At 38.8% G+C, this 20,925-nt stretch overlaps 1 protein-coding gene across 5 annotated transcripts in view; it reads right to left on the reverse strand.

The window, feature by feature from the left end:
* Positions 1-20,925, reverse strand: part of sgcd (sarcoglycan, delta (dystrophin-associated glycoprotein)) — a 423,553-nt gene that overhangs the window by 342,865 nt on the left and 59,763 nt on the right. The window contains exon 1 of one of the 5 annotated variants that reach the window (XM_063485455.1): positions 1,074-1,133. The exons of 3 other annotated variants lie outside the window; for them this stretch is intronic. The gene's annotated coding sequence lies outside the window, so the exon portion shown is untranslated. Of the gene's footprint in view, positions 1-1,073; positions 1,134-20,925 lie in introns of those variants that run through there. One more of the 5 variants, XM_063485459.1, reaches the window with a different exon arrangement.

The following is a 20,925-nucleotide window of genomic DNA, read 5'->3' on the forward strand; positions in this document are numbered from 1 at the left end:
TATAATATCACCCGTCTGTCCTCACGCCTTGTCTGACTGAGGGCCTTGCGTGACCACCACCTAATAAAAACACAAAGCAATGACTAGCAATTCCAACACCTCTGTGGTGGCATCTTCATTCCATTAACATCCCCACCACTGTCAAAGACATCCCCTCCTTTGCAGTGGTTCAAAGTTGTCTGAAAGTCACGCCTAGAGAGCAAGCTTGGGACTCGGAAGGAAGTTAAGAGGCCGTGATAACAGCATTACATGCCTCACCACCAACAACAACAATTGGCTTCCTCACCCATGAGTATGCGATACTCCAGCCAAGTGCCGAGGCTCCGGGCTGGGAAGTAAGGGCATGGAACCCCTGGGAAGCCGGGCTGGCAGGAATTTGTGGTTTGGGCGGTAAACCAGTGGGCTTGGGGTTCATTGGGAAGGTCTTTGTGCTGAAAGAAGTGATCGAGATTAATGCCAGCACCCACGGGTGAGCAGACCCATAGTAGGTGATGCTCTCTCAGTGCGGCCAGCCTCACTAAAGACACTCTGCTGTCCTTGAAGTGCGTGATTATGCGGCATGTTGCCCCAAGCTGATGAGAGAAGAGACAGAGCATCTAATAGAGACTAACAATTGTTGCATTCTTAATTTTAGTCCCATAATTCATGCAAATGTGCCTGGGGAATGTCCCTTTGTCCAATTCTTCCCTTTCTCTACAGCTTATGCTTTCTTATAGCTTTTGGAGATTGACTTTGGGTTTGACTTTGCCTGCTTTCCCCCATTCTTGATTGTGTGTTGATGAATTACATCTTGTTATATCATTTCCCTTGTATTTATTTGTCTGTTTGTTTGCCTCTTTTCCGGCCTGCTCATTCATTTGTATAGGGGGGCAAAAGGGGTGTGTGCACTGAATTGAAAAGTAGCTGCAAGTGGAACTCCTGACAAAAATTAGAGGGAAAGAGAACAGAGAGCTCTGCTGATAGAGAGAGAAATAGATTAAGTGGTTGTGGAGGGGAAGTGGAAAGTAGAGAGACATTCTGGGAAATTTGGGAGACAATGAATGAAGAAAAAAGGCGAGGGAGTGTGGCTTTACCTGCAAATGAGTGGATATACTGTCAAAAAAGAAATCCTTCTCCACTATCTCATTTTGTCGCCTGTTGCAGAAAGAGTCCTTCCTGGCAAACGACTCTAAATCCTAATGCAGAACTGATAGAGCTGTAAAATGAAAAATAAAAATACAAGTGAATACCAGCAGCATGGCAGCACAGTACTGAATATAGCAAAGTAATAACTCATACTACAGTCTGTTGGGGGAAATTGAAACTCTTTGAAAGTTTCTAATAAACGAAGGCTGTCGTCTGGCTTGCCGAGAAGTTCCTTCTCTAAGCTATAACATTCCAAGAGTCCGTTCAGGTACACTGGAGTGAAACACCAAGGCACACAGAGAGAGAGATACCAGCAGAAACCAACCTGCTCTCACAGAAATGTGTGAAACGTTCCAATCCAGTTCTCATTCTCAGGACATCAAACACATCTGTCGGGTGCCTAAACCACAGACGATATTTACCACATGGACAATCTGAAAAGTTAAACCATACAAGTGTTTTCTCTCTAGAAGCTAGCAGAATTACAAAAGAGTAGACGTTATTAATTATTAACTTCATTTACGGCCTCAGAAAACACTTAAATTCAGAGTCACTGTTAATTTTAAGTGTTTTGGAATGCAGCTTTGATTTGGTCGCATTCAGAGTCTAATAGAGGAGAAAGCAGGGAATGGTTTACAGCTTGCCCACCTTGTACTAGACAAGCAGCCATAGTGTGAGCGGGCAGTGCTCTCTGTTCTTAAAACCAGAACTGAACTAAACAATAATTAATGGTGTCTATACATTAATCAAGTTCCCAAAATGCGACAAAAACTACCACTGGTAGACAGCCTTGTGACTCACTACTCTGCCATCCTGTTACTGCTTTTTAAAAGAGGTTTTGTTTGTAATTTTGCCACAGCAATGTGTTTTAACATCTATGGCTCTATTTGGATGAGAATTAACTGAAGACTACAACTTCTTAACACCACCTGACATTGCAGTGGCATTTAATGTCACAAATGACAGGAATGTGTTAAAAATGTGTTTCCACTTGTGTACTCTTATTCCTGACATCTTGAACACATATGCCTAAGGTGGCATGGATTGGGTCGATCACCCCCCACATCTTTTCCTAATCACTTTTCTTCAATCTCCATTGACACGGCTGTAGCTCTGGTGGAGTAGGTAATTTACTTATTGGAAGGCTGATTTCTGGCTGCTCCAGTCTGCATGCCAAAGTATCCTTGGGCAAGATTCTGAACCCCAAGTTGCTCTCTGATGCATCCATCAGGGTGTGAATTTTAGATTGAAAGCACTTAGGTAGAAAACATATGAATTGGTGAATGAGGCATGTTGTATAAAGTGCTTTGGGTGCTCAAGTGGAGTAGAAAAGCTATATAAGAACCAGCCCATTTCCATCAAGGAAAGATGTGAAGGGGAAATCAAAAGGGCCTTAGGAAAAGATTCCAGATGATCCAGTTTGCATTTTTTTGATGCTGTCAAAATCCCTGAAGTACAATTGATCCAAAATTGATTCAAAATGAGTTAAACATAACCCATGTTACAAGTCATTTCACAAAAGCAGACAACTTCCCAAGTCATGGCACAGGCTGGAAAACACAGCGGTAATGCACAGAATGGTTTGCATCACTTTTCAGTCATTTCCAAGAGAAGCCAGCTATGTGGCTTTAAATTGTGGGATACCTTCGTCTCCAGTTTCCTTTCATAAAGGATGGTCCAGTGTACTGTCTGCTAAAAGAGGCAATAAAGGAAGCACTGAAACACCTCTCATTGGTAATTAAAAAACTCTTGTCTTATGGCTACAACGCGGATATCATCCCAAGCAGAACTGACAAATGGACTCCAACCATGGTGTAGTTGTCATTCAGCAGACACAAAGTTACATTTCGTTATTTCAGCTTGAAGATGTAAGAACAAAGTATTCTGTGCACTGAGAAAAGTTCAAGAATTCTAGAGTATGAAGGTCAAAACCTTACAAAGTGACATGTCTATCAAGTTCCAACACATAAAGGGAAAAAGACCTAAGTCGTCAGGCTTTTTCTTCACCTGCATCAAGTGGCAGACAGAGTTAGCTTTCACAGTATCAAAACTAATGTGTAACTTTTAAGAAGTAGCAGCGTGCAGTAATAATCCAGGTGAGCTCCAGGATAAATGCATTACTGAAGCCCTGTACAGTGGCTCCCACCGACAATCTTGCTCCAGCAGTGACGTCGTGATTTCTATCCCTTCAAAGGCAGCAGTGTAAGCCTGTGGATTTGTCAGGGTCCCACTAGGGTCTTAGCTGCTGGTCTTATAGGATTCCTGAGTACTGGTGGTCCTGGAGGACAGCATGACATTACAAGCAGCCAGGTGCAATAATCCACTTTCTATACGAGCCCATTGTGATAAAGCATAAAAAGCCCCTTTACAGCATGTCACCAAGGCAAAGCCCCTCTCACTTTCATTTTGATTCTCAAACAGAAAAAGACTACACAGCTGCAGACGTCTGCAAAATCATCTACTACTGTATTAGTTTTCTTTTCTACAAAAAACAAGGGTCTGAATGCCAGAACATTCTTTGTGCAGCACCGTGGTTATAATTGCAGTCTGTGTTAGAATGTTGGACACTGTAAATGGCACACTGTCCACCCCTGTTTTTGAGATAGTCTGGAGCAAGCCAAGCCAAGCATGAAGGGATTAGATCAGGATTAGAATTTTACAATTTCATATATCCATTTCACTCAACTGTGAGGTAAAGGGGGAAAAAAAGATACTTTCAATTTCTGTACACAGCCAATGTAGCTCTGAAAATGTGCACTCCTTTTCCCCAATGATAATCAAACCATAGCCAACACGTCCGCCTAAACGAATGGCGGTCTGAAGTCGCTGTCTGTGGTGCTGAAATACTTCAGAGTCAGATTTTATATTTACATTTTTAGGAATGCAATAATTTGCAAATCTTATGAAGCCATATTTTATTAACAATAGAATATAAAAAACATAAAATGCTTAAACTGAGAAAATGTACCGTTTAAGGGAAAAATAATGCAGATGCAACTGGACTGATAAATTTGTCAGAAGTGCTGTTGTTGTGCCTCTTTAGTTTGCTATAAAGCAAATTCCTGTAGGACCACTTGGCTATGTAAAGAGAAAGAAAAGCATTCCATCCTGTTATAAACAGAAAATTAAATTAAAACAATGAAAACCCAAATCAGTGAGTGGATCCAAACTTTTCACTAGCACTAGATTTTTAATAGTTCGTATGCTTCACCTCAATAATACGCATTACAATATTTATGTACTGTTTGAGAATGCAGACATGCCAATCAAAGGTTTTACAGGATTCTATGCAGTCCTGTGAAAAACTAAGTACTACTTAGTACATCTATAAAAGCATACGTTTTAACAGTGTGCTGGTCCGGAGCACTCGGGTGTCTGTTAACACAATGACTCATTAACCCCCGCCAACTCACCCCAAGGTCGGACTGTGCATGGCTTGTTTGGAAGGGCTGCCGGGAGAAAGAAAGCCTCTTCTCTCTAAAAACAACATGGCAGGACGGCTGAGGTTTGCAGCAAAACTCAACAAACAACAAACAATGTCCTCAGACGAGACCAAAGTGGAGATGTTTGGCATAGTGCCACGTTTGATGAAAACCAAACAGCAAATCATCACAAACATCTCATACCAACTTGTCAGCAGGGTGGTGGAGGAGTGATGATTTGGGTTTATTTCGCAGCCACAGGACCTGGGCATCTTGCAGTCATTGAGTCGACCATGAACTCCTCTGTAAATCAAAGTATTGTGAGGCCCTCTATCTGACACCTAAAGCTTTGCTTTGAAATTGGTAGGACCATGATTCCAAGCACAGCAGGAGATCTACAATGGAATGGCTGAAAAAGCTTTAAAATGAAAGAATCAAGGTGTTTTAATGGTTCAGAGTCAGTATAAACAAATGCCCACCAACCTTGATGAACTGAAGCAAAGTTGTAAAGAAGAGTGAACTGAAATTGTGATAAAGTCACACAGAAAACCATTACTTCAAGTTATTGCTGCTAAAGGTGGCAGCCCAAGCTACTGATTCATGGGGTGTACTTAGTTTTTCACAGGATTGCATAGAGTCCTGTGTAAATACTTTCATATTTTAGAACAATATCTCACAATACAATCTAGGTAAACAATAACCCTGTAACCCTGCAGACACTTAAGAAATCCTAGTCTCTTACATGTCTGCAGAGCTGACGATGGTGGACGGTTAGCTGACCGTATGCCATGGTGAACTATCATCCAAATACAACATTATTCAGATTCATGTGTGTAATTTTTTAACTTAAACAAAACCGCATGGAATACCTAACAGTTAGAATATCCCCGCTAACATGGAGGAAGATTAATGATTGAGCAATAAATGCTGAAAAATGCTACTGGCTGTTTACAAATGCTTTCCATTCCGCTTTTGACTCCAAGTGAGCCATTTGTCACAAACCAATATGCTGAAAATTACTGAATGAGCATGCTGCTGATTTCAGACCACGGGAAAAAAAAAAATACAGGACATATTTGTGTGCTGCATGTGTGCAATAAATTTGAAGGAGATTGCATTGTCACCGATTGTATTGGATTCAAATATGCTTAGCACTATTAACATTAATATCCATCATATATTAAATATATCTCTTCCCATGATACAGACCTGCGAGGATTAAATTATTCATTATGCCTATTTCCAGACTGGAAGACAAATGCGTGGTTGCTGAGGGGAAAAAATAAAAATCTAAAATAGGGTAAAGAATGAAGAAAACATGTCTCTGTTTAGACACTGCTTATTTATTATAAGCATTACAAATATGCTGCTTAAGACAACAGCTTTGAGAGGGGTAGATGAACCACTTAGTCACCTTTTGTCTCTCAACTTCATTCCCACAACTTTACAACTTGGAATACATGCTGGTATTGGCAAGTATAAGACAAAAAGTTCATGCATTTACTTCCTTCTGCCTATCCAGTTCAGGGTCACAGGAGGGATGGAGGCTATCCCAGCTGCCATGGAGCGTGGGGTGGGGTACACCCTGGAGAGGTCACCAGCCTGTCACAGGGCTGACACAGAGAGACAGACAACCATTCAGTCTCACTTTCACATCTATGGATTCACTAATTAACCCAACCTGTGGGAGGGAGGGCATCTGACTACACAGAGAGAACATGCAATGTTCACACAGGGCCTTCTTGCTTTGAGGCAACAGTGCTAACCATCATTTCACCATCCTGCCTGAGTTTCAAAATATCAGAAGCAAACCATGTTATGCTATGAAGCAGGTTATGCAATGTTGCTGACAAAAATAGGTTCTGAGTGATGGAAAGGCTTCTTTTGTGTTAAGCTCAAGCACTATTTCTCCTTTTTTTGGATGCTGATATAGAAGAAAAATAGAGTTGAGTTAAAGCATATCTTAGGTGTAGTAGCTTAATCTACTTGGTTTTTGGGAAAATATGCCACAGAATGACCAATCAGCCATTAGAAAGCACTGATTGCCCTGGTGGCCCTCAAAAGGACAAAGAAGGCAAAGCTCATTGAAATAAATATCAATGTTAAACCAAAGAGTTTCTTATTTAGGTCAATGTCGTTCTATTGTTCATTTCTACTGTAAGTTAGTCAAAAAAATTCTAATTAAAGGGCAGGAAAGGTGGACCATATTAATGACAAGCAGTGAACAGATCTATCTGTACTGACAACACTTAAAATGTGGTTTGAGTAACATTGAATGTGTTGAGGGAAGCACAGGGTTTGATATACTGATCATTTTACTTTGAAGGTGCAAGTTCAAATGAATTGATCATCATTTAACTACCACAGAAGCGCAAAGTACAGGATCCAAGAGAGTACAGCGTACCGAGTACCTTTTTGCTAACTCACGGCCTTCCCTTTCCCCAGATTGGTAAAGATTGTATTGATTGAACACTGACACAGCAAATGCTCCAGACCCTGCAAGCATCAATCTGTGCCTCTCACACTCAGCTGATCATGAGGCAAGGATTTTCTCTGCACCATAATAACCACTTGTCTCTGTAGCCAAAGGGTCAGAACAATGTAGAACACTCACCTGCTTAAAAAAAAGGGGGTTTGAGCTTTTGCATCGCTCAACAAATCACAATTACATCAAGGCACTGAATCCATCTGAGAGATTATAACATGAAATATCACAAACAGGTCAGGGCTTAGCATTATTATATTATTATTTTTATTTATAAGAGTTAAAAATAAAGGGTGGCCAATTTCTTCACGTTCTTCTCTGTCACAGACTGACCTCTGAGTACTCATCTGAGCCCATATTTATATCATTTGAGTGTAAAATGAAACAAGTAGAAATACACTAAGAAAAAAAAGAGGGTTTCACACAAAACTCAGTTTCAGGTTTTAACACCTAAAGGGTCAAATGTCACAGTTTTCTGTTTAAATCAAACCCTTCACATTTTAGAAAGCTCAAACCTAAAGAGATGGACTGAATCCGACTGTAATACTGAGGACAATACTGTAGACAGTTGTGGTCAAAAGTTTCATGTGACCACTTTAACATCTTTAACGACTTGAAGAAAAAACAAGAATTGGATGCACAAGAGCACGACTGAGCTGTTATGGTGTTCTTCTGTTTGGGAGCCTCACCTTTACTCTTCTAAACATACCTTTGTCATTGTGCCCAGCTAGCTCAGTCTTTGTCTCGTCTGACCATAAAACTTCTCCAGAAGGAATTTAGCTTCTTTATGTGGGCAGCTGTCCAGGTTGAAGGTGTTGTATTTGGAGCAGGGGATTCTTTCTTGGTTGGCGCACTCTCAGTTCAAGGTAATTTAAAATTCACTTCACTGTGCTCAGTGATACTGTGCTTTCAGGAGCCTCTGGTTCTGTGCAGTCTTGAGCCTTGGTGGTTCCTGGGTTGCTCTTGATCTTTCTGACCAATTTTCCCTTATCTGAAGGCAACAGTTTAGGTCTTTCTTCCAGACTCTGGGAGTGACACCTCTCATTGACTCGCAGCAACATACAATGTTTAAAAATAATAATCCTGAAATCTGAAGTTATTTAGAAGTGTCTCCAAGACACTTATTCTTACATCTTCTGAGTTCTTTGGGCTTCTTAGTACTGGTCAGTCTAAGGAATGCAGTCAAATCAATTCTTTTCATGCAGTAAAAGAGAAACTACAAGCTGTAATCAATTACTATTTCTAACGAGAAGTTACTAGGCCTTTTTTAGTGTGTGTGTGTGTGTGTGTGTGTGTGTGTGTGTGTGTGTGTAGTTGAATCTGTATGTATACTTTTGACCTAGTGTAGATTAAAGAAAATACATAAATATAAATAAAAATAAATTCAAACTTGTGCACCACAGTCATTAAAGATGTATGCTGCACAGCCCTTTCACCCTGGAAAGAACAACTCAAATATATCATTAAAAGCTCAAATGTGCAATGAGATCCATGCTCATGATGAGAGTATCTAAACTTTAGTCTTATGATAGTAATCTCTCAATCAGAAGATGCAATGCCTTAAAGCATACCTTTCTTTATCATACTGTACTGTAAGCTGGACCATAGTTTCAAAAGTAAATACTGTATTAAATAAGACTTAAAAACAGAAATAAAAAAAACAACTAATCAGAAAAGTGTTTATTAATCTCATAAAGTGCAAAGAATTGTTATTTTCCGACTTTTATACAATCAGGCATCTTTTTTCAAGGAGACTCTCCAACCTGTAGTGGCCATCAGGGTTTTTTTTCCACAAAAACTAGATGTTATTAAAAATACTGGCTGCACAAAATCTACGCTCAAAATCTTACAATGAGAAAACATAAATGTGGTTTATCAGCTAAAGCAACCTCAGATAAAATCAAGCACAATGGAAAACAGTAAATCTGTTTGGCTGCAGAATCACACAGGTGAAGTAAAGCTTCGGTTACTTTTAGACATCTGATGTTTCTGCCAAAATATTCTGGACAGGAGAGTGTAGCCAAAGGCTAGCTTGCATTTTGGGGATTAAAGCCTACATGTAGTTGTTAAATTTTCATTGCTGTCAGAGATCAACAGCTGAATGAAACTGGTCAAAGACTATGCTTTAGTATAGCACTTTAAGTCTGACTATAGCGTCCAGAATAAAAAAAAGAATCCTCTGAGATTGTGATGGGCCCCCTGCTGAATTTCAACTCCACAGCATTTTGCAGAAGAGTTTTTGAAGCCTTGTCTACAAAGGTGTTGGCTGAGCTGCACGTTAGCAAAGACCAGAGCTGCTGCTGCTGCTCTGGTCTTCACTGTGTATCCAGACAGAAGGCATTCAGGCAGCATATTAAGCTGAAGGTCACCACAGTTATGTGCAATAAATAAAGGTCAAAAGTCTAAAAATAAGCCATCTGAAATATAGGCTGTAGCCATTTATCCATTGTGCCACCTGTGTAGACGGTATCCATTCCTTTAAACATGTCAATTCTATGTGCAAACTTTATGCTGCTTTCCAATCTGCTGAAACCAAAAAATGGGAAAAAAAAGAACTTGACAATTTTTTGTGACAAAATGGAAACACTCAAACTAAATTTGAATGAAATTAAGATTAACACAATTGCATCTTGTTTGTTTTCACCTGTAGCAGCTCTGTTACCCACAGGCTGGATGGTCACCAAAGTCATACTTTGAAAATGCAACATTAGTGGCTCAGCAGGTTTTATTTCACTTACTGGAAATTATTTTAAAAAAGGCAGCCTGTTGGTGTTTAAACAACTTTTGTTGTTTAAATGTGCTTTAGGCTGTAAACAAAATCAACATGAAAGTCAACATAAAGACATTTTTCATAGTGCATGTTTGAGGTATATGTTTTCATTTCCCCCAAAATTATTTATTTAACATTCCGTGGGCTACAAACTGAACTCTGAGGATAGAAACAAAGTATCCATCCTTCACTCTGATAACTGAGAAAACTCCAATAATCATATGACCCCCTATGAGAATGTCGTTGGCGACAGTGGGAAGGAAAAACTCCCGTTTAACAGAAAAAAACCTTGAGCAGAAAGAGATTTAGGGAGGGGCGGCCATCTGCTGCAACTGGTTGGGGATGAGGGGAGAGAGCTGGAACAAAAGACATGCAATTCAAACTCACATCAGAGCTTCAGAGAATTGTGTCTGCAGCAAAATGCATAAATTGGCAATAAAACAAAACAAACAGAACAAATTCAAGACAAAATAATTGTCTTAGAGCTCAAAGGCTATTTTATAGATTTTTTGCAAACTGATTTAGTTTTTCTTTGAATTTCTCAAAATTAGATATAAACAACAATGCCATCAGTATCACAGAGGAAATAAAAGCTGGATAAGATCATTTCATAATGGAGATCCTAACTTCAAACACAGAATAGGCTCTTTCAGCTGCTTGCCCCGTTTCTCTCACAACACGAAACACAGATAAATCCATAAATCCGGCAGGAAGCGTCAGTCTCATTACTGTGAGCATCAGTTACAAAGTTCAGCGTGAAGCACGCTCAGGAAGCCACAGCATGTGCAACACTAGCAGTGGTCTGAAGCGATCAGCCGTACAGGACAGCGTCGAGCGGTGAGGGTCAGGGCGCCATCACTGAACAGGAGGATTACTATTCGATTTGTGCACTGATGCTCAGGGACGCGGGAGAGGCAAAAATCAATGATTTAGAAATATAGATGCAAATATTACAAACAATAACGCTGCTGATCATGCTTCTTTGGGACCTGCTAAATAAACCTCTCCGAGCTCTAGACTTGTGTAACAGTCTATATTTAGTGGACGTGCAGCTGCAGAGTTTCATCCTACCAAGATTGAAATCTAATTACAACATTTTGGAACTTAATGACGGAAACTGTGCTTTTGCTTTCTCACATTTCCATTTTAATTTTCCAGGTGCAGCTTTCAGCCACGAGGCGGGCTCAGGTGTATGCTCAGAATAGCCCGGTGCTCAGAAATCCATGTCAGGCAAAATAATCCCATTTACTTCATTAAAATTTAATTTTATGGCTTCATAATCAAAGCTTTCCCACTAACTTGATGTAATTCGAGCCAAGTCAAGCAGCTCATTGTGTTTCAGACACAATGAGCTGCTTTGCTTGACTTTTTCACATAATCTGTTTGTCGAAAGGTTTGGATTTTTGGTGTGAGTGTGAACCGACACAAATAATGATGAAGATGATGAATGATTAACATAAACACACTGGCCATTTCATTAGGTACACTTGTTCAGCTGCTTTTTGATTTAAATATTTAATCACCCAATCACATGGCAGCAGCGCAATGCATTTATGTATGTAGACATGGTCAAGACGACCTGCCTAAGCATCTGCGTGTGAATTAGCAACATGTTGAACCTTAAAGCAGAATGACTACAGCAGTAGCAGGCCACTCCTGTCAGCTAGGAAAAGAAAAACTGAGACAACAATTCACACGGACTCACCAAAACTAGACAATAGAAGATAGTGCACCATTTGAATGGTAGGGTCAGAATTTGGTGTAAACTACATGAAAGAATGGATCGATTCTCCCTTTTATTAACAGTTGAGGCTTATGTTGGTGGTGTTGCCATAATGTGCCATGTCACAAACTTAAGTCATTTCAACTTGGTTTCTCAAACATGACAGTCTGTTCACTGTTCTCAAATGGTCTCCACAGTCCACATCACCTTTTAATGTGGTGGAAGAGAAAAATCACATCATGGACATGGAGCTGACGAGTCTGTGGCAACTGTGGGATCACAGTTCACATCACGTCGATCTGTTGTCCAAAATCTCTGAGCAATGCTTCCAGCATGTTGTAGAATTTATATCACAGAAGATTAAAGCTGAAGGCAAAAGGGTTCCTAACCCAATACTAGAAAGTCGGTGTACCTAATGAAGTGACCACTGAGTATATATATGAACATATTATTTTTAGCATTCAGAGAAAACAGGAAGGTAAAATCTAGCTGTAGAGTACAGACTAGATTTTCATGTTTCTGAGCAGTCTCATTATTATCATTATATACTTCTCCATTTTTCTTGCTGTTTATTATTCTTATCAGTCTAGTAGTAATTTGGAGGTGACGTTATATAAAATGGCACCTGTATATACACAATATCTGGGTCCTTTGGGGTTAATTGAGTTTTCCATATTGCATATCGAAACCACGCACACTTTAAAGGATCTGCTGAATGAAAACTCTCTTAAAGTTATCTTGCTTTGTTGAATTAATTTGAGGTATTATCACTGATCCTGTTATCTCTAACATTTAGTCAACATGACGGTAAAACACATTCAAAATAATTGCAAGAGTGACTCAGAACTTCCCCAAAACAGTTTGAGCAAATACATGTGTGATAATAAAACACGCAATCTCTTCTTTGCAACACATATTTACATAGGAACACAACCAGACGTGTTGCACCGATCAGTGCAGATTGATTGCAGCGTGGCAATCTGTTTGCATTTATAAATGGGATGGCAGTTATTTGCAAACCATGGCCAGCCTGACTGAGAGGGATTGTAGACAGTTCAAGTTGGAATCCAATTGTTTGGGAACAAGTTCCCTCCTACCTGGTGACCTGTGCAACCAACTTGCAATTGAAAGGCGTACCTAGAGACTGAGGATGTTGAACACTTAACCTCTGGTTGATCTGTTGGTTGCTGTAATTACTTGCACTCAGCTGTCAAATGCAAAAAATAAATTTAAAAAAAAATGAAACCACTAAAAGCATGTTTAAGTGCCTTAAATGTGCTATTCATTACCTTAAGTTACCTTACTGCACATTTGATTTGTGATCTAAGTAAACACATCACTTTCCTGATGAGTTTGCACTAACAGGTGGGCATGGAGTAGCCTCTGCTTCTCCTTCAGACCCACCTAATATTAATATTCCATTATGGGCAAGTGATAAACACTAAAGAGTGAGCTGTTCAGTTCCTTTTTGTGCTTCTCCCTTTTGTGAAGAGGTACGTTTTTCCTAAAGTCAATAATAGCATCCTAGTATTTATTACTTAATGAGATCACAGGAAATAAGCCAGTCATGCGTATTTTCAAGACCAAGATGGCAAAAGCAGAAATTTCTGGCTTCAGAGCAGTAGTACACAAACCAAAAGTAACAATGTGGCATATTCATGACTAAATAAATCATCCTTGGGGATGATTTAACTGCATTTGAACAGTGTTGTTTGTGTGGGAATAATTTTGTTTGCATTTCCAGAAGACTGTGGTGAAGCACTAACATTTTCATTTCTCTCTTAAGAACACTCCAAATTTGCTGTGCTTCATCATGCTAACCAAAGGCACCCACCTCTAGCTAAACATGCGTTACCAACTAATTTACAGACTCTAAAATATGACAGGCTCATTTTCCTCTTCTAGTACACACTATTCTTATTAAACCTGTTGGTTTGGAAGCCATAAGGGGAAAGTAACTGAGTTCAAGTGTAGCTGAGGTTTGGAGACAAACGACCACGGGGAGAATGTGAATCCACAGTGTCTTACAGAGCTCTTGTGTTAGAAAATGAAATGTCCCGGGAGAAAGTGTTCACCACACCACAGAGTCATTAATTCTGCATCATGACCTGCCTGTCTGCTGGCAGCAGCTGGGCAATGTGTATCCTGTGGCATCATTAGATTAGGAGTCAGATCAGAACAGCTACAAATAACACAAAGGCGGTGCTGTGGGATGGGATCAGATGGGAGGTAATGCACAATATGAGTAAACTGAAGGAGCGATTTCATGGAAAAAAAATAGGCATAATAAAATTAGGCGACCTGTTACATTATTTTCCACAGTGCCATCTCTGAACAGTGTTCGTACACTGACTTTCATTCTGCTGTGTTTACAACCACACAATTAGAAATTCAGGCAGTGACTGGTTTAAATCACAATTACAGAGACAGCTACACAAGTGAGTCGCATTAAGTTAAATACCAATTAGCAGTATGTGCCAGTTTTAATAGAGCTCTGACAATTAGCATTTTTATGTGTGTTTCCAAGGCACAAAAAGACAACTTACAGAAGTCACTGCCAATCTCTGCTTAATTGGTTCCAACTTCTGCAACATAGCAAGAAGCAGCAGCTCAGCGATCATGAAAAATGCTTTTAGGAAGACTTTTGGGTACGATGAAGGTGGACTCTCGCCAGAGTGGCTAACTAGTAGCTACAAAAAAAAAAAAAGACTGTGGACTTAACATTCTTACTGTAAAGTGACAGGTGGTTATTGATGTTCACTCTCTCCTCCTGGGCAGTCTGTAACTATCACCAAAGCATCCAAGATGTGCAATCTGTGCAAACTCTGACCTTTGTTTGGCCATTACTGTTCTCACAACTGTCTTTCCAAAACTGTCGGCACCACACTGACTGATATCAGAAATGCTAACAGACTATTGGTAAAACCTCAGAAATGTCAGAGACACACACACAGTCTTCAGTAAAAAACTTTGGGGAAACTCAGTCCCTCCATAGCAGCTTCTAGTTTCCAGTAACTGTTGGCCAGTCTTGTGCTGGGCTTCAAATCTGGAACGATGTTGACCCTTTGCTCTTTCACAACTTCTGTTTTGCATTTACAGTAATGTGCCACGCCTCATTTCTTTATATTTAGCTTTCAATGAGCGAGATCTTTTTTTCAATGTGTTTTTAAGTATTTTAAGTTTTTCTTTGGACATTGGCTGCTCTTTCCACTCATTTTTTAGTCCACTTGTACCTGATCATTTTCAGAGGAACTATTTTTGTACTTCTTGAATCACTAAACACTGACCTATGGATCATTTAAGCATAAGAGAGGGGACCTAACTCAAGGGATGAACCAGTATTGTGTTTGCACATAACAGATAAATTAGCAAACAACCAGTTTTAAACCGTATCTTCAGGCACTTTGTTGCTAGCAGGAAGTCTCTTTTAGGTTTTACTTTGAGGAAACAAAAACTTAGAGAACAAAAAAAGATAGTGGCCTAAAAATATGCAGCAGATGTCCTGAAAACCTTGAAAAATCCAGAATAGACCGGACACAGGACCTGAGAGATGTATCTGACCCTTCAGCTGATCTACTGTTTCACTGAAATGGTCATAGCTGTCAAAGCGTCACGGCAAAGGAAGTGAAAGAGAGAAAAGCCAAATTACACAAGAAACAAAACCAGTGGCATCAAGTTTTATGGAATGATGAATCCACATGGAAAATTTTTGGCTCAAATTTTTGTCAGTATGCATGGAGGACATCAGTACAGATGTGTACAGATGTGTCTACAGCCTTTTGTAAAACATGGTGGATTAAATTTTTCTTTTTTTTGGGGGGGGGGGGCGCGCGTTGATTTTCAGTCAGTGGCGTTTGAGATCTTATCAAAACCGTAGGAATTATGAATGTAAAAAAAAGTGTGGTCAGATTTTTATCCAGTCAGGTGCATTTCATCTGGGCAGCGTCTGATTGCCAGCATCTGGAAATGGCTTCCTTTTTTCAGGTGAAAAAACACACAGTGGAACCGATCAGTCATGGATTGTCCTCCCCAGACCTCTGACCTCAACAATACTGAAGCAGTGTGGGATAATCTTTTGATTGATTGATTGAATCTTTATTTTGAACATGTTGAAAAAGTACAACAAAATAGAATTAAAAGAGACAAATGAACAAAACAAAACATAAGGAAAACAAGCAACCACAACTCCAAATAACTTTCATGTTCAAAAAGGAGCAGGAAGAAGCATAAGCTTATTTAATCCCACCCCTTTTCCACTATCTAGTATCAATAGACTACAGAAATACCTCCTTGCAATTACATTATGTCATGTGTATTTTTTCTTTTTTTCTTTTTTTTTCTTTTTTTATTTTTTTTTATATATACATATATGTTTCTATCTATCCATACATACGTATATACACATACGCACATATACACATTTTCACTAACCCCATTAACACCTGAAGGATACACAACCTACAAATATATATATATACCCATACCAATATACCCGTGCACCCGCACATACATGAAAATATTAGACAAGAACACCCTGTCAAATCTCTACCTCTTCCCTGTACCCTGTAAAAACCATATCCTTAAACCGCTTTTTAAACTGCGCCATGCTCGGACATTGCTTCATATCTTTACTTAGTCTGTTCCACAGCTTCACTCCACACACAGAGATGCAAAAACTTTTTGATGTTGTACGGATACGAGGATGTTTTAAATTTAATTCCCCCCTCAAATTGTATCCCAGTTTCCTTTTAGAAAACATTTTTAGAATATTGTCAGGAAGCAGGTTGTTTATTGCTTTATATATAATTTGTGCAGTGAGAAAATGAACCAGATCTGTGAATTTTAGAATTTTTGATTTTAAGAATAGTGGATTTGTATGATCTCTGTAACCAGTTTTATGGATTATCCTTATGGCCCTTTTTTGTAATATAAAGATTGATGATAGCGAACATTTGTAAGTATTGCCCCAAACCTCTGCACAGTAATTCAAATACGGTGCAATCAGGGAACAATAGAGAATGTGGAGTGATTTGTGGTCCAGAATGTGTTTTACTTTACTCAAGATTGAGATACTTCTTGAAATTTTGTTATGTATATGATTTATATGAGACTTCCAGTTTAATTTATCATCTACAATCACACCAAGAAACTTATGTTCAAGTACTCTTTCAATTTCCACACCATCTAACTGAATCTGCACTTGTGCATTTCTAAGGGAATTCCCAAATAAGATTATTTTAGTTTTACTTAGATTTAGCGATAGTTTGTTCCTGTTAAGCCATTTTTTAATTTTGCACATTTCTGAAGTGATTGTATCCTGCAGCTCCTTTAGATTCCCCCCAGAACAAAAAATATTTGTGTCATCTGCAAATAATACTAATTTTAATATATCAGATGCCTTACAAATATCATTTATATAAATAATAAATAATTTTGGACCCAGTACAGAGCCTTGTGGAACACCACAAGCAATGTCCAAGCATGATGAGGAATGGACACCCAGCTTCACAAATTGTTTCCTGTCACTTAAATAATTTTTCACCCACTGCAGTACAACCCCCCTGATCCCGTACCGTTCCAGTTTATTAACTAATATGTCATGATTGATTGTGTCGAATGCTTTCTTGAGATCCAGAAATACTCCAGCTGCATACTGTTTCTGATCTATAGCATTCGTAATCTCCTCAATTGATTCGATTAATGCCAGAGATGTTGATCTTTTTGATCTGAATCCATATTGACTGTCAGAGAGTAATTTATGTTTATCTAAGAATTTGTCTAATCGTTTATTAAACAGGTTTTCTAGTATTTTGGAGAATTGTGGTAGTAAAGAAACAGGCCTGTAATTTGTGAAGTGGTGTCTATCCCCAGTTTTATACAGCGGCACAACTTTAGCTATTTTCATTTTGTTTGGCACTTTTCCCGTCTGAAATGATAAGTTGCAAATATATGTTAGAGGTCCTACAATTCCTTCAATGACCTTCTTGACGATTTTCATGTCAATATCATTACAATCAGTAGATGTTTTATATTTACACATGTGTACAATGTCAATTATTTCTTTTTCCTCCACTGATGTGAGGAACATTGAGTTAGGGTTCCTATCAATCAGGCTTTCACTACAGTCCACTGATGGCAGTGACTCAGGAATTTGTTCTGCCAGTTTTGGTCCAATATTTACAAAATAATGATTAAAGCTGTTGACCACATCAGCAGTGTTTTCCATAATATTGCCATTGTCGATAAAGTATTGAGGATAACTTTGTTGTCCAGAATTATTTTTAATGATACCATTTAAAACATCCCATATTCCCTTCATATTATGTTTATTATTGTTCAATATTTTACTATAATACTCCTTTCTACATACACGTATAATATTGGTCAACTTATTTTTGTATTTTTTATATTTATTTTCAGCATCTTTTGTTCTTTGTTTTAGGAATTCCCTATAGAGTGTATTTTTCTTTTTACATGCATTTTGTAAACCCTTAGTGATCCATGGTCTATCTGAATATTTGTGCTTTCTGTTGTATTTTATTGTTGGACAGTTTTTATCGTACAACTCCATGAATATTCTTAAAAATATGCCATATGCAATATCAATATCAGTTTCTTTGTACACATTGTCCCAGTCCTGATTTAATAGATCGTTCTTAAGTGCATTCATAGTTTCTTCTGTCCTTACACGTCTGTATCTCAGTTGTTCTTCATGCTGATTTTTCTTATAATTAGTGTCATAAACTGCAAAAACTGGCAGGTGATCACTGATGTCATTAATTAATATTCCGCTCACAATGTTGTTTTCCATATTGTTAGTGAAAATATTGTCAAGTAAGGTGGCACAATGTGGTGTAATTCTGCTAGGCCTGGTTATTTTAGGATGTAAACTCAAACTGTACATAGTGTTTAGGAATTCGTCGGTCATTTTATGCTTTTTCGGATTCAACAGGTCAATATTAAAATCACCACAGATAAACATAACTTTTTGATTTGTTTTAGAGAATAATTCCACTATGAAATCATTAAATACTTGAATACTAGAGCCAGGTGTTCTATATATACAGCTAATTATTACATTTTTCTCTTTTTCCTTATAAATTTCAATTGTTATACATTCTAATAAATTATCAATTACAGTTGTCATACTTTCTACCACCTTGTAATTTAGGTTTTTATCCACATACACAGCTACTCCCCCTCCACTCTTGTTCTTTCTATTTACAAAATTCACATCATATCCCTCCAGTCCAAAGTCCAGTCCTTTCTCAGCATTGATCCATGTTTCAGAAATGGCAATGATTCCAAATGGATTTGTCAACTCATTTAGATATTCCTTTATATTGTTGAAGTTGGCATACAGACTTCTGCTATTAAAATGGATTATTGATAATTTATTTTCCGTGTTGATGGTGTGTTTAAACTGTTCATCAGTGAAGTAGCAGCAGTTACTGCTGATGTTGTAAAAGAAATTATTTTCCGGGTCTATATCCTTTTGTAAGTCTAGAGCATTATGGTCTGTGTATCGAAATGTTCTCAGTTCCATATTATCATAAAGAGAATTCCAATGAGTTATATTGATATTGTTGCCGGATGCAGATGAAGTTCTTTTGGACTGTGCCATGTGTTGTGTTGTGTGTCACGTCACATGTGTATTCATACCTCCAGAGTAAGTTGAACCTCAGTATTTGTCCAGCTCCTCCATATTTCTGATGACCAACACTTTGGCTTGTTCCGGTGTTCCATTGAGTTTAATGAATACTTTGCAGTTGGTGGTCCATGTATTTTGAATTTTTCCCTGTTTCTTCAAGTAACGTGCTTTCCTGGCAATGTCCGCATTTCTTTTTATCAGATGTTCATTCATGAAGACATCGGATCCTTTCAGTTTCCTTCCTTGTTTTAACAGTGCTGTTTTGTGTTTTCTGTTTGCAAATCTCACAATGATGGCTGGTTTGTCACTGTCATTTTTTCGGGGTAGAGGGTGGCAAGCCTCAATGTTGTTATAATCCACTTCCACACCTTTGGACCGTAGAAAGGTAACCACTTGATGCTCCGTGGAGTTGACATCTTCCTCTCCTGGCCCTCCTACATTGTCAGCGGCGACCGCCCGGGCGTATGACCGAGGTTTGATGCGAAGCCCCGTGATGATAACATCGTTCATCCGGGTGTACTGCTCCAAATCCGCCACTCTGTTCTCCAGGTACGCCAGCTGCCGATCCTTCTCGGCGTTCTGGATGCGGAGAGCCTTAACTTCCTCGACCAGGTCCAGGATGGCTTTCTGCTGCAGTTTGACAGTAGAAATCTCCTCTGTCATAAACTCCAGCGACTTCTTAATATCGTCACCTTCCTCGGCTGACAGAACTTTTTTCGGGCCCATGCTGAGAGACGCTCTTGTAGCGTTGCCGTGACGATCGGCTAGCTAGTTGATGCTAGCGTCCTTCCTCTCACTCACCGCTACGGTTCAAAAACATCAACTTCTGAGTTTTCGAGAGGTCGCAAATGATGAGCCACCACTTCTGGACGGTTTCCCACCCACGCTCTCAAGTTTAGTATCCACGGAGAGCTGCCGTTTTCAGGAGATATTTTAAGTTTGCCAACGTTTCTGCTCAGGGAACCTGTTGCTGACAGCTCGGTGTGTCACTGACATGGAACAAAAGGGAACCAACATTCAAAAGAGAGCTTTGAAAGTCCTTCAGGAAGCCTGGCGAACTATCCCTGAAGACTGCATAAGACAAGACTAGACAAGAAAGCTTCCTCTGAGGGTTCTGGATGTGATCAAGATGTGGTCATACCAAATACTGACTTTCAACCTCATTAAGTCAAATAAGCTATTTTGGCAAAACACACAGTGTTGCATTTCCATGTATATTTGCACATTTCAATAAATTCTTTTTTAATTTTAAATTTTCTCACATTACTAATGGCACTAAACCAAAGCCATATAGCTCCACTGTTGAATACCCAAAGGTAAAAAGGTAGAACTTACACAAAACTTTGGGTAAAAGTTGAGAAATTTTAAATTTGCCAATTTCTTCTGGCCATGTTAATAAAGATGAAGATAGAATTGGTTGATGTTTAAGGTCAAATTAATAGAAAAATATAGAACAGAATTGCTCTTGTATACATTTGTGTTAGTTAAAAAGAAAAAGGTGCATTTGCACAAAAAAGAAAAAGAAAAAAGAATGATACTCGTTTATAGACTCATTTGTTAGAGCTGATTTGCAGAAATATGAAATAAGTGACAGTGACAAGTGATGGAGATTTAAAATGCTGCACAAATGTGTCAGTTACCCCTGGATGTCTGTCATATTTTTCAGCCAGAACTGTGAAGAGCAGTAAAAACCACTCAGATTTCTCAGAGTATCTCCTGCATGTGCTCTTCCTCCCATTAGCACAACAG

This window comes from Pelmatolapia mariae, linkage group LG10_11 (assembly GCF_036321145.2).
Source record: "Pelmatolapia mariae isolate MD_Pm_ZW linkage group LG10_11, Pm_UMD_F_2, whole genome shotgun sequence".
Classification (NCBI taxonomy): domain Eukaryota; kingdom Metazoa; phylum Chordata; class Actinopteri; order Cichliformes; family Cichlidae; genus Pelmatolapia; species Pelmatolapia mariae.